Consider the following 19,956-nt stretch of genomic DNA (forward strand, 5'->3'; position numbering starts at 1 on the left):
TTTAATTGAGAAATAGTTAATTAAAGCTGGCGAACTAACTTGTAATCGTTAATGAGTTTTAATTTAAAAAATGCTTGGGAACCTAGATAGCAATTACCCAAAGAACCAAAATGATAATTGAATCATTTTTTCTTTTAAAATTAGTGGAAAATGATGATGAATGACACTTAGTTTAATTTATAATAAAAATGTTTTAATTAATGCATTAATAATGGTTAATTAAGTTAATTAAGCTTGTAATCTTAGTATAAATAGCCAATATAGTGGGAAGAAAGATGAAAGCTTACCATCTTCCTTTCTTGTCATCCACCATTAAAAGAGAAAGAAGAAAATTTCAAGCTTTCAACCTTTTACATTCGGCTATTCAATTGAGTAAGATAACCAAGCCTTTTCTTATAATTCCTATAGATTTTTTTTATGGGAGTTGAATTAGCTAGCTCATGTATCAATTTGTTGAATTAGTTTATATTTAAGAAGTTTCTATTGAAATTAAATTGATGATTTTGAGTTTTAATTAAAGAAATTAATAGTTAGCAAGCTTAAATTATGATAAGACTAAATTAGAAAGCAAGTTAAACTTGTTAGATAATATTTTAACATGATGAACTAAATTGAATAAGCTGAAAACAACCATGAGATTATGTTGTAGATGAAAAGTATAAGTTCCCTAATGAAAGAATGTGAAATTGGATTTTGATCTAATGTTAAATATTGAAAAATATGTGTATTTTGAGTATAGGGACTAATTTGAATAAAATGAAAAATATATTGGTTATGTATTTGGATGTAAACTAACATTGTTTTTATTATTGAATTATTGAACATAATTAAAGATGACACCAGGCTATCATGAGAGAAGGGAAAGTCGAGAATCGTAGACGAGTAGCAGACAATTTTTGTTTGTACTTTTATTATTCGAGATTGTTATACTTATATATACATGTTGATTGCATGATTAACTTTCAAGGTAGGCTTATATTGATTATTTAAATTGATTCATATTGAATGATAATATGTCGTTACTTGAATTAATATGTGCATATCATAAACGATCAGATATGAACTTGATAATGGCATTTGATGTGAGTTGATGATGAAATGGTATGAGATCATGATATGTGAATTGGTTTATAAAATTTAATTGGACCATTGGTATCCTATTAACTATTCAAGCATATTTGAATATAGTTTGCATGCCATAGGATTAGATTTTGTATGAGTTACACTTCAGTTATATATCAATGAGTGCTAAATGCATATTACTTCGGACTTTCTTGTAACACCCCTTGCCCAACTCGATCACCAAGTCCTAGCTACAGGATGCCACATCTGTTTCTGGAGCAACTATCATCAAATACACCATACATAAATCATTCAAACATTTAACCATCATAAAAACATTCACATTATGATACACGATTAAATCCAAGCCTTAATTGAGCTTATCAAAACTCTTTTGTTGACCCAAGTATGAGATAGGACCAAATTGTAAAGTTTTAAAAAATTTAGGGTCGATGTTGTGACGTCACCTCTTCTACGTTGTGATGTCGCCAAACAGTTTTTCATGTCGTGACCTCTGGCCACTTGACATCGCGAGGTGACTCACTGTCGATCGATGTTATGACAAGGAAGATTGCCTGTATCTCTACCCATGTGCTCAATTTTGAGCATTCTGTTTTGCAAAAATTAGAGTGCAGGGGACACATGGCCTAAACACATTGTGACAGCCCTAATTTGACCCTAGTCGGAAAGTGGTTTCGGGACCACTGAACCGAATCATAAAAATAATTAACCGTTATATTCCATGCTTATTGTATGTGTACATGCATGTGTGAAAGTTTTATGCTTTAATTTTGTCATTTGTATGTGAATTATTAAATAAGACTTAGGTGAGACAATTGGGAAAGATGATAGGTAAAATTAAAAGTGGCCTATTAATGCATGTCATAAAAAAATTGGATTTGCATGTCAAATACCCATTTTTTTGTTTATGGTGACCGGCCATAATGATGGTGTTGGGATAATATATGTTTATTTAAGTATTATAATATGATATGGCATTATTTTGCAATAAAAATAATTAGTAAAATAAGGTAAAGATAATAAAAATAAGGGAGACTCATCTTTCTTTCTTCATTGCCGAAATTGAGAAAGAAAATTTTGAAGGAGAAACCACCAAGGCATTCGGCCATGGCTATCCTAATTTAAAGGTATGTATAGTGATTTTTATTTTAATTGATTATGAGACTAAATTGATAAGGGCTTAGTATAGTTAACCCATGGTTTGAATTCATGAATCCTTGATCATATAGCCATTCAGCAAGTACATAAATTTGTGTTAATTTGATAAGTTTTTTTTAGAAGATGTGGTTTATATGTTAAAGTAGCTTAAATGAATAAGTTGAATTCATGGTTGGGAGGTGTGAATTGAAGTTGCCGTATGTATATAGATATATGCATTTTAGAAAGAAAATTTTGTGTTATTTGAATGCTTTTATATATGTGCATTCGGTCATTAGGGGTAATTAGATGAATTTAAAATGTTGTGGTTGTTTATAAGATTCGTTGAAATTTTTGTGGTCATTGCCGAATACATGTTTAGTTAAGGAAAAAATTCTAAAGTGTTTAGTTAATTAGTAAATTAATGGTGTGTGTGCACAAATTATGTGAATTATAAAGGTTGTATGAATACTTAAAAGATGTACATGAATTTGGTTTAATTGATCCAATTATGTTAGGAGAATAGGAATAAATATCGGGCTGATGAGCTATATAAATATATATGTATATATATATTCGGCTATATATATATATATAGATTTGATGTGTACATGAAAATATGATAAGCCTTATGAGATTGTATTTGTGTATGTGAACTAGATGTTTAATGGATATTCGGCTAAAAAGGAGTTAAAGGTTAAGTCATAAGAATTTTAGGTGATATTTATATTTGGACATTAAGGTTACATGTACTTTGGTTATGTGAGTTATGTGTTAATTAAGCTATTTATTTGATATGCATATTCGGTCATTGTTCAGCAAGACTGAAACCTATGTGCAATTTGCTACAATTGATCATGAAATGAAATTGTATATGAAAGCTAAGTTTGAGTGTTTAGGGTCGAATGTGGCATATAATATATTAAGGCATGCTATAAATATATATGTGTGTTTACGTGGTTGTGCATAAAATGAGTAATCGATTAAATTATGTTAATCACATATAGGTATATATATATGCCTCATGTAAGTACCTCGTGACATAGAGACATTCGGTTATATATATTATATATAGTTAAATTGTGATTATGGTAACCATGACTAGTTGGTTGTTGAATGTTTTGAATTAAAAGAAGGTTATAAGTTGAGCTAATGTTAAAAGAAAATTTTGAAAAGATGCATAGCGCCGAATGTGTTTGAATGTAACTTATAAAGTACATAAATTTGAAAATGAAATGGTGATAGACTTAAAGTGGACAAATGATACAAATAAATTGGTTTTTGAAATGTATATGGTTGTCGTATGTATGTGTTTGATTGAGAATAAATTTGTTTGATTTAGCTCAAGAGCTTAGAGGACCAAAGTTGGATAGGGGAAAGGAGAAAGTAACCGAATAGCCGTTGAAATCGATCGACAACATCTGAGGTAAGTTTTAAGTAGTTTCCTTTAGTATATAATTGATGATGCCTTTATAAGAGTATAGTAGGTGAATTGCGATCTTTGGCTTGCACTTGAATAAAGTTGTATATTAGATAATGCATGTATATGACTTATAATCTGATGGTCACTTTGAGTTTAAGATTAACTGGTGAAAAGAATGAGTGATATGAGATATAACTCCTGAGATGAAATGTGAATGATGATGTGCATATTGAGTTTATATTCGAATGTAATATATGACTATTAAGTGATAAGATGACTGAGATGTGTTAAAATATGACCAAATATATATAAGATTGGAAATATATCCGGACATGAGGTCCGCAGGCTGTATGCTGGAAATATATCCGGACATGAGGTCCGCAGGCTATATGCTGGAAATATATCCGGACTTGAGGTCCACAGGCTACGTGCTGGAAAAATATCCGGGTTAAAGACCCGCAGGCTTACGCTAGTAATGTATTCTGAGCTCTAAGACTTGACAGAACCGATGCCAGTAAGTTAAGTAAAATTGCGACTTCGAATGTCCGTGGTAAACATCGTTGTGTAAGTATTATATATTTTACATGTTAAGGTTCGTGTTATGTGCTCATATTTGAATTGAATTCTAAGTGATTTATTAGTATCAAAAAATGATATATTTATGTGTGTGAATGAATTCGGTGTTTGAGGATAAGACAAGGATATAATTGGTCAATGTAAGTCATCATATGAAAGTATGTGACTAAAAGTATAGTATAAGCTATGTAGATAGTGAAATATGTGCTAGAAGTTTTCTTGTGTATACATACATACATAATCGGCCAATAGGTTTTATAACTACTGTACTGGTGTATATTTGGCCAAGTGAATTACAATTAGAATACGAGTTTTGTGATACTCAATGTTCAATTTTAATGACAAGTTTTAATAGTATGAATTGCTTAAAACTTACTGAGCCTCGAAAGCTTACTCTGTTTCTTATTTCTCTATTTTATAGATTGTTGATTTTGGCCACCGTCTCGGGGATTGTCAGCAGTTCTTCATACTATCAATCTTTTTGGTACAGTTATATTTTGGACTCAATATGGCATGTATAGGTTAGGTTGTTGACAAAATATGTTTTGTAATTGTAAATATTTCGGCCATATGAAAATGGCATGTATATAACTCAAGGTTCGGTATATGTTCAGCTCGATTTCTGCCTTTATTGCTAAATTTTGTGAATGAAAAATTAAATGTTTAGCTCGGTGATACCTTATAGCCTAAACTGGTGATCGGACTCTGGCTAGGGGTGTTACACACATGCCAGTGGGGTAAGCCATATGTCACACACGGCCTAGACAGAAGCCCGTGTGTCTACCCATGTGGACAAAAATAAGGTTATTTCCCAAGCCATTTTCCCACCCTTTAATGCACACACCTACACAACATAACATAGCACCAATTCTAGCACATATATACAACCAAATCAACCACAACCAAGACATCAACACATCATTCGCATGCTACTATCTTTCATACACAAACATCACATACTCATCAACCCAAATCATGTAAATTTCCACATCCATGAAAGCATCATGATATAAATTACTTATACCAATAGTAGCCTATTTCAAATGGCCTTATACAAAATGAACTTCCAACCAATATAAGCCAACACATTTGGCCAAATCAATTATGACACATAACAAAATGACCAAGTTCCCTATACATGCCATAACTCAAAATATTGAAATCATTTGTACCAAAATAATTGTTGGTCATGTGAGTGGATCTCCGACGATCACCTATCCCCGAGCTAGCTTGGTGACACTCTAAACATGGGAAAGGAATGGGAGTAAGCTTTAAAACTTAGTAAGTTCCTATGCAAATAAAATGCATCATAACCAGACATTTAACATACAATTAACATGATGAAAATTAGCATGAATGTTATTAAAATCTTATAGTCATAACTTACTCAATTACAACCTTACCAAGGTTTCATCACATATCGAGCTCATTATGTATGAGTTTTATGTACATATCTGTACCAACTCGCAACATAACCATAATCTATCACAACTTTGACATTCTTGTTGAACACTTGGAATATTAACGGATACTCGAAAATTTTTCACATAAGTGCTATACATGTAGCCAAAGCTACTTCATATCTTATAATACATATAGACTCGTTTTTGAGCTATTCTCGAGCCTACTCACACAAGCTGTCAGTCAAGACGTAGCTACACAGTACTGCTCACACAAGCTGTCAGGTTTCCATAACATATGCCAGCATACCCAGCCATTAATAGGACATACAAGACCAGCACCCGGATCACATAAACACATGGGTTCCTAGTGACATGTCACTTGTATCCTATTCTATTCTTAAGGCTCAACCAGGAATTCTCGCTTGCCGAAACTTTGTCGAATACGTCCAAATAGTCAACCATAAGTAATACAATATTAAAGCATTTAAAACATAAATATAACAATACATTATTTACATACGAACTTACCTAGGTACAAAAATAGTAGAATTTGACCTAATCGTCAAATACTTTGTTTTTCTCCCAATTTAGGTCCGAACCTCGTTTTTCTTGACTATAATAAAAAAATTTAGCTTATTTAATACTCACATTGTTCAATTCAGTCCAAAAATCATATTATGACAAACTTATATTTTTGCCCCTAATATTTCACATTTTTACAAATTAATCCCTAGGCTCGTAAATTGAAATGTATTAAATTTCTTCAAAACCCAAGCCTAGTCAAACCATTTTCATACTAATAAACCCACATTTTCCACTTAATCACACTTTTACTACTTATTTTATAACTTTTACAAATAGGTCCTTTTTGACATTTTTACCGAAAATCACTTAGCAAAAGTTATTTTTCTAACATCAAACATGCATTTTCTACCATTATCCATCAAAATACACACATGTCTAACATGGGTCAAACCCTAGACCTTAATCATACCTCAAATTAGTGCTAGAAATAGGTAAATCGAGTTACAACGACTTTCAAAAATGTAAAGAGCATTAAAAAGGGCCTAGAACGGATTTAAATCGAGCTTGGAAGCTTGAAAAACCCTAGCTATGCCTTCCTCTTGTAAATTTCGGCCAAGGGGTAGAAGATGAGCAAAAATTGGCTTTTAATTTGCTTATTAATTCATTTAATTACCAAATGACCAAAATGCCCTGTTCTTAAAACAATAAAATTTCTCTTACTTCATGTCCATTTTTGTCCACTAACTTAACAAATGGTCTAATTACCATTTAAGAACCTTCAATTTAAAATTTCTTAGCAATTAGACACCTCTAGCTTCTAGAATTCAAGTTTTGCACTTTTTGTAATTTAGTCATTTTTACTAAATTGAGTGTTCAAACGTCAAAATTTTCGAATGAAATTTTCACAAAATTATTCCATAAAATTGTAGACCATAAAAATATAAGAAAAATAAATTTTTTGTGTCGAATTTGTGGTCCCGAAACCACTGTTCCAACTAAACCCAAAATCAGATTGTTACAACTCTCCCCACTTTAGCGATTTTCGTCCCCGAAAATCTTACCAGAAAATAGGTTTGGGTACTGTTTTCTCATAGCTTCCTCGGGTTCCCATGTAGCCTCTTTAACTCGATGTCGTTGCCACAAAACTTTCACTAGGGTTATACTTTTATTTCTCAATTGTTTAACTTCTCGAGCTAAGATCTTGATCGGTTCTTCACCATACGTCATATCCGGTCGAATCTTAATCTCTGTTGGAGAAATCACATGTGAAAGATCAGAACGATATCATCACAACATCGACACATGAAACACATTATGAATCCTTTCCAACTCTATCGGTAAAGCTAACCGATATGCCACTGGCCCTATTCTTTCGATAATCTCATATGGCCCAATGAAACGTGGACTTAACTTGCCTTTACGGCCAAATCTCAGAATCTTCTTCCACGGATATAGTTTTAGAAAAACCTTATCACCAATCTGAAATTCAATCTCTTTTTTTTTCAAATCTGCGTACGACTTTTATCGATCTGAAGTAACTTTTAAGCAATCACGGATTACCTTTACTTTTTCTTCTGTTTCTCTAACCAAATCAACCTCGTGAAAATATATTAATAATATATAAATAATATTAATAATATAATAATATAGAAAGAAAATATTTGTCTCTCACTGAGCTCGGTCCAGTAGAACAAAGTTCGACATTTGCTGCCATAAAATGCCTCATAGGTATCATCTTTATACTCGACTGAAAACTGTTGTTATAAAAAAATTCGACTAAAGGTAGATATTTATCCCAACAACCTTCGAATTCTAGAATACAACATCGGAGCATATCTTCAAGAATCTGAATTACTCTTTCAGATGACCATCGATTTGCAGATGAAACGCGGTACTAAAATTTAACTTCGTACCCAAAACCTCTTGTAATTTCTTCCAAAATTTCAAAGTAAACCTCGGTCTCTACCCGAAGTAATAGAAATAGGCACTCCATGCAATCTCATAATCTCATAAATGTACAATTCAGCTAACTTATCAAGTGAGTAATCAGTACGTACTGGAATAAAATGAGCCAATTTCGTCAATCTATCAACAACAACCCAAACGACATCTTTCTTTTTCAGAGTCAAAGGCAAACCCATCACGAAGTCCATTGTAATTCTATCCCATTTCCACTTGGGTACCATCACTGGCTGAAGTAAACCCGAAGGCACTTGGTGTTCGTCTTTTACTTGTTGATAAACTAAACATCTCGAAACAAACTTTGAAATATCTCGTTTCATACCTGATCACCAATACAATTTCTTCAAATCATTATACATTTTCGTACTACTCGCATGAACTGATAAGCAACCACTGTATGCCTCGTATAAAATTTTATGAATGAGTTCATCATTTTTCGGTACACATACTCTATCCTGGAACATCAAACAGTCATCTGAACCGATCCGAAAGTCTGTATCACTACCCGATTCACACTTACCTTTTTTTGCTTGAAATTCACTATCATTTTTCTGAGCTTCACAAATTTGCTGAATAAATACCGGTCTAACTCTCAACTCGACCAAAATTGAACCATCATTAGACAAGGTAAATCTCGTATTCATAGCTCTCAAAGCAAACAAGGACTTTCTGCTCAAAGCATCTGCGACTACATTCGCTTTTCCCGGATGATAGTCAATCACTAGTTCATAATCCTTCAGTAACTCGAGCCATCTCCGTTTTCGCAAATTCAGATCTTTTTGAGTCATCAAGTATTTTAAACTCTTATGATCAGTAAAGATGTGGCATTCTCACCGTACAAATGATGACGCAAAATTTTCAGAGCAAAAATGATGGCGACTAATTCCAAATCGTGCGTCGGATAATTCTTCTCTTACGGTTTCAACTGTCTTGAGGCATAAGCTACCATTTTGCCCTCTTGCATCAATACACAACCCAAACCATTCAATGAAGCGTTACTATAAATTATAAATTCCTTTCTCGATTCAGGTTGTACTAAAACTGGTGCCTCAGTCAGTAATGCTTTCAATTTCTTAAAACTTTGCTGATATTTTTTGGACCATTCAAATTTAACATCTTTTTACAACAACTTGGTCATAGGAGTAGTAATCATTGAAAATCCTTTGACAAAACATCAGTAATAACTGACTAAACCTAAAAAGTTTCTAACTTCAGATACACTCCTTGGTGGTTTCCAATCAATAATTGCCGAAATCTTACTTGGATCAACCCGAATACCATCACCTGAAACAATATGCCCAAAAATCTGACTTCTCGGAGCCAAAACTCACTTTTACTGAATTTAGCAAACAATTTCTTATCCCTCAATGTCTGCAATACAGTTCTCAAGTGCTCGACATGCTCAAACTCGTCTTGAGAATAAATCAGAAAATCATTAATGAACACCACCACAAACTTATCTAAATACGGTCGGAAAATTATATTCATCAAGTCCATAAAAATGACATGAGCATTAGTTAATCTGAAAGGCATAACAAGAAATTCATAATGCCCATACCTTTTTCTAAAAGCAATTTTTGGCACATCCAACTCTTTAACTCTCAACTGATAGTAGCCGGATCTTAAATCAATCTTCGAGAACACTGTTGCTCCTTTCAACTGATCAAACATGTCATTTATCATCGGCAAAGGATACTTATTCTTTATAGTCACCTTGTTGAGTTGTCAGTAATCGATACAAAGTCTAATAGATCTGTCTTTCTTCTTTACAAATAACACTGGAGCACTCTAGGGAGAAAAATTCGGTATCGCAAAACCCTTATCTGTCAACTCTTACAACTGAGCTTTCAATTCTTTCAATTCAGTCAGAGCCATCCTATACGAAGCAATCGATATCGGTGAAGTCCTAGGTACCAAATCAATAGCAAACTCCACTTCTCTAACATCTTTATAACTCTTTTGGCAACTATTCTGGGAATACATCCGAGTATTCACAAACTGTCAGCACTGATTCAATTTTTAATCAGACATCTTTGTATTCAACACATAAGCAAGATAAGCTTCACAACCTTTTCTTACATACCTCTAAGCAGACATAGACGAAATCACAATAGGCAATTCACTTGATTCATCGATATCAACCCAAAGAACCTCACCATTTTCACATTTCAATTCAATAGTTTTCTGTCTACAATTTACTATGGTATCATGCAATGTCAACCAGTCCATACCCAAAATAACATCGAATTCATCAAATGGAAACAATATTAATTTGACCGAAAAAAAGTGACCTCGAATCACCAAAGGACAATTCTTACAAACTTTATCAACTAACACATATTTGCCTAAGGGGTTTGACACTTTAATCACAAACTTAGTAAACTCAACAGGCAGATTCTTACTAGATACCGAATTCACATAAACATAAGAATGAGTCGATCCAGAATCAATCAATGCGATAACATTAGTATTACAAAGATAAAATGTACCAGTAATCACATCGGGAGATGACGCATCTTCACGAGCACGAATAGCATAAGCTCTAGCAGGTGCTTTGGCCTCAGATCTTACGGCTGTATCTTTTGTCACACCTTTACTGCTAGTTTCATTTCCAGTATTTCTCGGTGGCTTACCTCTATTAGCAGTACTACTCAGCCTTACACTCTAAAATTGTTTATTTTCAGCTATCTCAGGGCAATCTCGGATAAAATGCTCTTGGGAACCACACTTGAAACAAGTTCGGTCATTCATCCTATACTCGCCGGGATATTTTCTTCCATAATGCTGACATTCGAGTCTGTTAGACCTAACATTTCCCATACTTGCCATGGAAGTAGCTTGAGATTTAAAGCTCGAATATTGCTTCTCACAATCTCTGTGTGAATACCAAGCTGATACATTCGAACGAGAATTCATTTATCTAGATTTCTTTGTTTGAGATTGAAATGACTTACTCATCGGCCTTTTTCTTGCATATCTAGCCTCACTCTCGACTTTTCTTTTCTCTTTACTTAGCTCTTTAGCTTTGCAAGCTCATTCAACCAATACAACAAATTCTTTTAGCTCTAAGATTCCAACTAACAGTCGGATATCCTTATTCAGCCTATTTTCGAACCTTTTACACATAATAGCTTCGGAGGAAAAACACTCTTGGGCATACTTACTGAGCCTGACAAATTCTCGCTCATAATGTGTCACTAACATTCGGCCCTGTTTCAAATCAAGAAATTCTTTACGATTCTGATCGATGAACCACTGACTGATATATTTCTTTCAGAATTCCTCTTGAAAAAACTCCCATGTAACCCCCCTCTCGGTACCACAGATACTAATGTCTTCCACCAGTGATATGTTGTGTCCTTCGATACTGATATGGCACATTTCAAACATTCTTCGGGTGTACATGATAATTCATCAAATACCCTGATACTATTCTCAAGCCAGAACTTGGCTCTATCAGGGTCATCATCTATATTAGCCCTGAATTCCTCAGCCCCTTGCTTTTAAATCTTATCAACCGAAGGCTTATTCTGTCTTACCAAATCCACACCATGAGGAACTATAGGAATAGGTTGAAGATAAGGAGGGGGTGGAGGATGTTGAGCATTCGGATTTGTTCGAACAAACTCTGAATACCACTCATTCATTATATGGAGGAAGGCTTCCCTAACCGCTCCTCCCTGACTGACCGTGGGAGGTCTATTTTTCGATGACGCTGTCCCTTGAGCGGGAGCCAGCGCATCACTTTCTACATCATCAACTACAGCTCGGTCAGAATCCATTTACTATATGAAAAGACAGTTTAAAATCGTCAAAAGTCATCACACTATCACAGTTCAAATATGGCATGTATAGCTAGACTCTTACACACGCTACATTAGTTCGAGAATTGACTAAACCATGACTCTGATACCACTAAATGTAACACCCTTTACCCGTATTCAACGTCGGAATGGGGTACAAGGCATTACCAGACTTATCGCACGAATATACATACAATTTCGAGTCATAAATTTTTGTTCATATTAAAACTTTTCACATTCAATCATAAAGTCCCTAATACGAGCCTACGAGGGCTAAAACATACTATGGAAGTGGTTCAAGACTAAATCAAGAACTTTAGAAAATTTTACAACATTTAGAAAATTTTTCACTAAACAGGGGTCACACGCTCGTGTGGGCAGGTCGTGTGGTCACACAAGCCCGTGTCCCTAACCCGTGTAACTCTCTATTTATCACCCAAGAACAAATTGAAGACACACAGCCAAGTCACACGCCTTTGTGCTAGACTGTGTGGTTGATTTAAAATTTATTATTTTTCATAAAATAGGTGCGAACTTCACACGTCTAGGACACATGCCCATGCATGAGGCCGTGTCATCCACACAGCTGAGACACACGCCCGTGTCTCTGATCGTGTACTTAATTCTGAGCATTCTATTTTGTAAAAATTAGAGTGTAGCGGACACACGGCCTAAACACATGCCCGTGGGGTAAGCTGTGTATCTACCCGTGTGGACAAAAATAAGGCTATTTCCCAAGCCATTTTCCCACCCTTTAATGTACACACCTACACAACATAACATAGCACCAATTCTAGCACATATATACAACCAAATCTACCACAACCAAGACATCAACACATCATTCGCATGCTACTATCTTTCATACACAAACATCACATACTCATCAACCCAAATCATGTAAATTTCCACATCCATGAAGGCATCATCATATAAATTACTTATACCAATAGTAGCCAATTTCAAATGGCCTTATACAAAATTAACTTCCAACCAATATAAGCCAACAAATTTGGCCCAATCAATTATGACACATAAAAAAATGACCAAGTTCCCTATACATGCCATAACTCAAAATGTTGAAATCATTTGTACCAAAATAATTGTTGATAGTATGAGTGGATCTCCGACGATCACCGATCCCCGAGCTAGCTTGGTGACACTATAAACAAGGGAAAGGAAGTGGAGTAAGCTTTAAAGCTTAGTAAGTTTCTATGCAAATAATAAGCATCATAACCAGACATTTAACAAACAATTAACATGATGAAAATTAGCATGAATGTTATTAAAATCTTATAGTCATAACATACTCAATCACAACCTTACAAGGTTTCATCACATATCGAGCTTATTACGTATAAGTTTTATGTACATACCTGTACCAACTTGCAACATAACCATAGTCTTTCACAACTTTGACATTCCCGTTGAACACTCGGAATATTAACGGATACTTAGAAATCTTTCACATAAGTGTTATACATGTAGCCAAATCTACCTCATATCTCATAATACATATAGACTTGTTTTTGAGCTATTCTCGGTCCTGCTCACACAAGTTGTCAGTCCGAACGTAGCTACACAGTGCTGCTCACACAAGCTGTCAGGTTTTTGTAACATATGCCGGCATACCCAACCTGGTAGGACATACAAGATCAGCACCCAGATCACATAAACACATAGGTTATCATATTCTATTCCTAAGGCTCAACCAAGAATTATCGCTTGTGGAAACTTTGTCGAATACGTCCAAAGAGTCAACCACAATTCATACAATATTAAATCATTTAAAATATAAATATAACAATGCATTATTTACATAGGAACTTACCTCGGTACAAAAATAGTAGAATTTGACCTAATCATCAAACACTTTGTTTTTTCCCCGATCTAAGTCCGAACCTCATTTTTTTATTATAATAACAAATTTAGCTTATTTAATACTCAAAATTTTCAATCCAGTCCAAAAATTATATTATGACAAAATTATATTATTGCCTCTAATGTTTCACATTTTTACAAATTTGTCCCTAGGCTCGTAAATTGAAATGTATTAAATTTCTTCAAAACTCAAGCCTAGCTGAACCATTTTCATACTTATACCAACCCACATTTTCCACTTAATCACACTTTTACAACTTAATTTATAACTTTTACAAATAAGTCCTTTTTTTATATTTTTACCCAAAATCACTTAGCAAAAGTTGTTTTTCTAACATCAAACGTGCATTTTCTACCATTAGCCAAAAAAAATACACACATGTCTAACATGGGTCAAACCCTAGACCAATCATACCTCAAATTAGTGCTAGAAATAGGTAAATCGAGTTACAACGACTTCAAAAATGTAAAGAGTATTAAAACAGGTTTAGAACAGACTTACAATCGAGCTTGGAAGCTTGACAAACCTTAGCTATGTCTTCCTCTTATAAATTTCAGCCAAGGGGTAGAAGATGAGCAAAAATTAGCTTTTAATTTCTTATTAATTCATTTAATTACCAAATTACCAAAATGCCCTTTTCTTAAAATACTAAAATTTCTCTTACTTCATGTCCATTTTTGCCCACTAACTGAACAAATGGTCTAATTACCATTTAAGAACCTTCAAATTAAAATTTATTAGCAATTAGACACCTCTAGCTTCTAGAACTTAAGTTTTACACTTTTTGTAATTTAGTCCTTTTTACTAAATTGAGTGCTCAAACGTCAAAACTTTTAAAAGAAATTTTCACAGAATCATTCTGTAAAATTGTAGACCATAAAAATATAAGAAAAATAAATCTTTCTGCATCGGATTTGTGGTCCTGAAATCACTGTTCCAACTAGACCCAAAATCTGGCTGTTACAGTATGAGTCCAAGAGACACACCCATGTCGTAGGCCGTGTGGGCTTTCAAAATAGGGACACACGGCCATGTCCCAACCTATGTCCGTACCCATTTAACTCACTGACTTGAGCCACATGGCCAAGCCACACGCCTATGTGCCAGGCCGAGTACCCTTTGAAATAACCTCAGACACTTGTGTGCCAGGTCATGTGCTCGACCATGTAACAGCCTGACTTGTAACCCTTTGAAAGCTACAGGGGACACATGGCTGTGTCGCCTGGCCGTGTGTCACATATGATTGAATACACGCCCTTGTCTCTGCCCGTATGGACAAAAAATAGGCCATTTTCTAGCCATTTTTCTCACCCAAATTCATACCACTTCTATAAGCAAAAAAAATCTATAATAAAGCATCCAAAACTCACTTAACATATGCAAAATTCAAGCTTAAACAACCTAAAACTATCCATAAAACCAATATGTCAAAATGGCACCTCAACTTCCACATTCAAATTTACCTAAACAACTATCCAATTCATTCATGTTCAAACCATACCAATTGGACAACCATAAAGCCACATTTTCCCTATCGTTCATATACCAAAAATATATACACAATAGGTACCATTATAACTATTTGCATACCTATCATGCATCTTACCAATTAGACCGAAACCATCTACATTTAAAACTACCGAAACCAACTACATTTAAAACTACCATACCATTCCCATCAACATTTTCTTACCATAAACTTAACTAACACAAACATCAAATTAACATCCACACATAATACCATATAATCTTAATATCATACCAACTAGTTTATCAACCAGAATAACACATATACAAGTCACACATAACGGCTAAAATCATTAAACAAAATGCCTATACATACCATTATAACCATAACTGAAAATCGTCAAAATACACCAATATAATCGATGGATAGTGTGATGGATCTCTGACAACTTCCAATCCAAAAGAGCTTCCGATTATCTAAAAACACAAAGGAAATAACACATAGTAAGCATATAATGCTTACTAAGTTCGTAATTCATAAAAAAAGCTTACCATTTCAATTTATAATCATAAAAACAATTTGAGATAAACCAACATGACTTGGTAGTAGCCTAAGCAACAACAACCTTTCAAATTAGACAATTACAAAGCTTAGCAAATCATCTGAAAACATCATAGCTTTTGTACACGTTACTTACAAGCATTCATATTTTCAAGCATGTGGCTAAGCATATTTCAAACATCATCAACTCATACCTTTTCAAATTTTCATAGCAACACCTATCGAAGCATTTGCCGGACCTTCCCTTTTTCATACCCTTTGAACCATTAGAATAATATCGAATACGTGGGAATCTCGTACACTATGTGCCATCATGTGGTCGAAACCACTACTACCTCATATCTCGTAACAATGCTCTCTCTTGAGCCATAAATGGGTCTGCTCACACAAGTTGTCAGTTAGGACATAACTACACGGTGTTGCTCACACAAGCTGTCAAGTAACCGCAACACATGCTGGAAACTCAGCCACCAGTAGGATGTACAAGACCAGCACTCGAAACACGGTAACCCCAAATGACATGTCATTTATATCCTATATATTCCTAAGGTTCAAATGGGATCCAAAAGTCTCCAAAACTTCGTTGGATATTTTTGTAGAGTTGTAATTTCAATATACATAACATGAAACAACTAAATCGAACATAATTCAATGTTATAAATTAACGAACTTACCTCAAACACGAACGGAGAAATATGATCGATTAAACTAATACTTTTTCTTTTCCCTTATCTAAATTTGTACGTTGCTTTTCTTGATCTATACAATCAAATTTAGTTCATTCAAATTTCATTCTATTCAATTTGATCGAAAATAAATCATATTTTGGAAAAAATTATGCTTTTGCTGCTTAAATTTTGAATTCATTACAATTTAGCCCCTAGCTTATAAAAATGAAAATTCATGCAATTTAGTCCCAACCCATGCTAGCTGAATATCATCTAAGCCCTTAGCAAGCCCTACATTTCAATTATTTCACATTTTCACCATGGACATTTTTCTATTTTCAATTTAATCCCAAAATAACAAATTCATCAAAAATTCCTTAACAAAAGTTGTTCAACTATCATCCAATATTCATTTTCATTCATCAAATATATAAAAAAAAACTAACATACATTCATGGCAAGACCCGAGAATTTTAACATTTTTACCAATTAGTCCCTAGGCTAACTAGATTAAGTTACGACTCCAAAAACATAGAAATCATTAAAAATAGAACGAAAAATACTTGCATACATGAGAACTAAGTATGGTCGAATGCTTGGATGGTATTTAATGGGTTCCCAAGCTAATATTCGGTTGGTAAAATGAAGAAGAAAGATGATGTTTTTCTTTTTCATAATTTAATTTTAGTTTATTTTATTAATTACCATAATAACCTTACTTATAATACTTTATAATGCTTAATTAATGTCCAACTTTCTCCACTAAAAATAATTGTGGTCTAATTACCATTTAAGGCAACTCATGTTTTAATTTCATACCAAATTGACACCTTTTTCTAATAGAACCTAAATTTTGCGCTTTACGCAATTTAGTCCTTTATATCAAATTAAGCATGCAAACGATAAAATTTATTCATGAAATTTTTATACGATCTTACTAACATGTTATAAACATTAAAATAATATTAAAATAAAATTTTTTGACGTTAGATTTGTGGTCCCGAAACTACTGTTCTAATTTCACTGAAAACGGGCTATTACAACTCTCCCCCCAAGAAATTTTCGTCCCCGAAAATCTTACTAGAGAATAGATTCAGATATTCTTTTATCATAGCTTCCTCAGGTTCCCAGGTGGCTTCCTCTATCTCGTGACGTTTCCAAATAACCTTTACTAAAGCTATGCTTTTGTTTTTTAACTCTTTAATTTCTCGTGCCAAAATTTTGATCAATTCTTCGTTACATGACATGCCAGGCTAAATCTCAACATCTACCAGAGAAATTATATGCGAAGGGTCTAATCGGTACCGTCGTAACATGGATACATGAAACACATTATGAATATTTTCTAACTCTGATGGTAAAGCTAGCGATACGCCACCGGCCCTATTCTTTCGATAATCTTAAACAGCTTGATAAACTGCGGACTAAGCTTCTTTTTTCGACCAAAATGAAGAACTCTTTTCCAAGGTGACACTTTTAGGAATACTTGGTCGCCGATTTGAAATTCAATATCTTTATGTTTCAAATCTACATACAACTTCTGTCGATTTGAAGTTGCTTTCAAACTATCACGTATTACTTTAACTTTTTCTTCAGTCTTTAAAATCAAATCGACCCCGTATATCTTTCTCACTAAGCTCGATCCAATACAAAGGAGTTCGACATTTACGACCATACAATGCTTCGTACGGTGCCATCTTTATACTTGATTGATGACTGTTATTATATGCGAACTCAAACAAGGGTAAATATTTCTCCCAATTACCTTTGAATTCTAATATGCAACAACAAATCTTATCATCGAGTATTTGAATTACTCGCTCGAACTAACTATCTGCCTGAGGATGAAATGCAGTACTAAAATGTAACTATGTACCTAGAGCTTCCTGCAACTTACTCTAAAATCGAGACATAAACCAAAGATCTCTATCTAAAATAATAGAAATTGGCACCCCATGCAATCTGATAATCTCAGAGATGTATAACTCAGCTAATCTCTCAAGGGAGTAATCTGTATGTACCGAAATAAAATTTGCTGACTTCGTCAAACGATCAACAACAACCCAAATGGCATCCTTCTTCCTCGGAGATAGGGGTAAACCCGATACAAAATCTATAGTAACTCATTCCCATTTCCACTCTGGTATCATCACTGGTTGCAACAAACTAGAAGGTACCTGATGTTCAGATTTTACTTGCTGACATACTAAACATCTCGATACAAAATCTGAAATCTCATGCTTCATTCCTGGCGACCAATACATCTGTTTTAAATCATTGTACATTTTAGTGCTTCCAAGATGAATGGACAATCTACCACAATGAGCTTCGTACAAAATCTTCCGAATCAAATTTGAATCTCTCGATACACAAACTCTGCCTTTAAAAAGTAAGCAATCATCGGACCCTATCTGAAAATCTAAATCAAGATTCGTCTCACATAATTTCCATTTATATATCAACGCATCATCGCATTTCTGAGCTTCACAAATCTGTTGTAAGAATAACAGCTTAGCTTTTAACTCAACTAAAATTGAGCCATCAACAGACAATGACAACCATGTGTTCAACGCTCACAAAGAAAATAAAGATTTTCTGCTCACAGCATCAGTTACTACATTTGCTTTACCCGGATGATAATCAATAATCAGATCATAATCTTTCAACAAGTCGAGCCATCTGTGCTGTCTCATATTCAAGTCTTTCTGTGACATTAAATACTTCAAACTCATATTATTAGTATAAATATGGCATTTTTCGCCATATAAATGATGTCGCCAAATCTTCAACGCAAATACAATTGCTGACAACTCTAAGTCATGTGACTAATTCTTTTCAAAAGGCTTTAACTGTCTGGAAGCATAAGCTATTACTTTACCTTTCTGCATCAAAACCAGCCAAAACCATTCAAAGATGCATCACTGAAAATTACAAATTCTTTACCCGATTCAAGCTGAACTAGAATTGGTGCCTCAATCAATAGTGCTTTCAGCTGATCGAAACTTTGTTGTCTTCTTTCTGACCATTCGAACTTCACATCTTTCTGTAATAAACACGTCATTGAAGTAACTATCATTGAGAATCCTTTGACGAATCTTCTATCATAACCAGCTAATCCCAGAAAACTTCTAACTTTTGATACGTTTCTCGAAGGTTTTCAGTCAACAATTGTTGAAATTTTACTCATATCAACTTTGATTCCTTCAGCTGATACTATATGTCCAAAAAAACTGACTTCTTGAAGCCAGAATTCACATTTACTAAATTTAGCAAACAATTGCTTCTCACACAAGATTTGCAATACAATTCTCAAATGTTCGGCATGCTTAGACTCATTTCGAGAATAAATTAGAATATCATTTATGAAAACCACGATGAATCAGTCTGGATACGGTCTAAAAATTCTTTTCATCAAATCCATAAATATTGTAGGTGCGTTAGTTAAACCAAACGACATCACAAGAA

This window comes from Gossypium hirsutum, chromosome A01 (assembly GCF_007990345.1).
Source record: "Gossypium hirsutum isolate 1008001.06 chromosome A01, Gossypium_hirsutum_v2.1, whole genome shotgun sequence".
Taxonomy (NCBI): domain Eukaryota; kingdom Viridiplantae; phylum Streptophyta; class Magnoliopsida; order Malvales; family Malvaceae; genus Gossypium; species Gossypium hirsutum.